Source organism: Nannospalax galili, unplaced genomic scaffold (genome assembly GCF_000622305.1).
Source record: "Nannospalax galili isolate Female #2095 unplaced genomic scaffold, S.galili_v1.0 scaffold326, whole genome shotgun sequence".
Classification (NCBI taxonomy): Eukaryota; Metazoa; Chordata; class Mammalia; order Rodentia; family Spalacidae; genus Nannospalax; species Nannospalax galili.
In genome coordinates this window covers 589991-592013 of record NW_008354421.1, presented here as the reverse complement: position 1 = coordinate 592013, position 2023 = coordinate 589991, and the positions used below count along the sequence as shown (strand labels likewise).

At 39.2% G+C, this 2023-nt stretch overlaps 1 pseudogene; it reads right to left on the bottom strand.

The window, feature by feature from the left end:
* Positions 1 to 380: 380 nt before the first annotated feature.
* Positions 381 to 546, bottom strand: LOC115067449 (annotated as a pseudogene).
* Positions 547 to 2023: the final 1477 nt, after the last annotated feature.

Sequence of the window (2023 nt, the reverse complement as noted above, 5' to 3'; positions counted from 1 at the left end):
ACACAACACGGGGACATTTGGTCTCAAAAGAGACACAAATCAGCCCAAATACATGTTAACATTCAGTCCTTTAAAGAATTCTTTTACCAGGCTGAAGAGAGCTTGGTAGTGTGTTTGCCTAGTATGCAGGAAGTTCAACCCCAGTCCTGCCAGACCTAAAACAAAAACTACCAAAATTGTCTCTATTAAAAAGACACCAGGTCACCCATCAGTTGGAAGTTGTGGATTCTCTTCCTTCCTCAATGAACGAGTTATCTGGGATAGTGAATTAGTTTTTCAAACCAAGGCATTCATTCCTTTATCAGTTAAGTAAAACAAACTAAAGCAGCTTTTCCTTAAACAGGTGGACTTACTTCCAGACTGAATGGTCTAGGACTGTTTCTTGCATGGTTTTTCTCCTCAGTCATTATCTACAGGATTCTGAGAGGCCAGCTTCATCTCAAATGTTGTGGAAAGGGACTGTACATCACAGGGCAGAGCTCTGTGTTCCCCCATGCCACTAGGACAGAGCTTGGGGAGAATCACTTACTGGGATATCCACATTGGGTAAAAAATTCTTAAAAAAATAAAATGGTTCTGAGCTTAACCAATGAGCATATTGTACAATGAAATAAAATATCCCATGATCTAAGGATTTGAAATAGAGAAAAAACAATATTATACATTAAAGAATAGAAAATAGATTGTTCTTTAAAAACATCAATCCAGTGGGTATTAGAGGGCTAGCCACACATCCTTGAAAAAAAAAAAATGTCAGCCAGATAATAGCCAACAAACACTTGTGTATGTATGTAAAGCACATAGCGATGCTTTCTGATACCAAATGCATGCCAGATACACAAGTATTTTCTGTCCGGAAAGGAGAAGCCAGAGCACTGAAATCAGTTAAAATGATTACTTGATAGAATCATTAAATACAGCTGAAGGATTAGTTTAATTTTTTTTGTTGTTCAAGATATATTTACACAAATTAAAAAGTGTGCTTAAAACCCAGATTAAATATTCAAAAATTAGGAAACTCGAAGGAGGCTGTCTAACAACATGTTTGGAAAATATGAAGCATGGAGTAGGGTAATTTCTAGAAGAATTAGATATCTACTACTTAAGTTATTAGAAATGGCATCAAACAGATCTTATATGAGAGCAATAACAAAGGAAATATTATCAAATCATCAAAATTCTCTTTCAATAATTTTTTTGTCCTGTTCTTTTTTAGGTGATTGCACAATTATTTTCAGAACACACCTAAGACTACATATTCTTTGATTATTCATGTCTCAAAAAATTGTTTTGGATCTTTTTGAAAGAGTGCCTCACTCTAGCCGGAGCTGCCTGGAACTTGCTGTGTTGACCAGGCTGGCCTTGATTTCAGAGATCCACCTGCCTCTGTCTCTTGAGTGTTGGGATTAAAGTCATGTGGCACCACGCCCAGCTTCAAAATGTTTTTATATTATGGTTATATCATAGCAGCACCTTGAGGGACAAAGAATTCCAGGTTTATAGGTTTTTCCTCACCACTTGAAAGAACATCATGTCTTCTTGTCTAGTGTTTAGGTACTTGAAGGAAGCCTGTTAGGCAAGCCTGACTTTCACACAGCTTTCATCTGCTGGACTTGCTTTCTCAATTCCAGTGGATAAATTGTCAAACAGATGTAAAAAGACCTACATGCATAAATTCAACTAGCACACTGGTGAGTCATTTTGGATTCTTGGGGGCCCAGCCCTTTCCCACTGCTGCTCCGAGGTTGGAAGGCGCTCTGTGCCCTAGGGTTTGGGAACTGGTCTCCTGGGCAGCAGCTCCATCTTTTCTCTTCCCTCTCTTGCATGGAAAACTCTAAGATGCATTTCTTATTTTCAGTGTAAAATTGTGTGTTTCCAGCAAGCAAGTCTGCTTAGTACTCTCCCATGTCCCTTTGTGGCTCTGTATATAATGGTCCTCTAGACAGCAGTGTGTAGCCAGCCCATCACTCTTCCTTCCCTCCCTCTGCTCTCCTTCCTCTGCCCCAAGGCTGCACCATCCCAG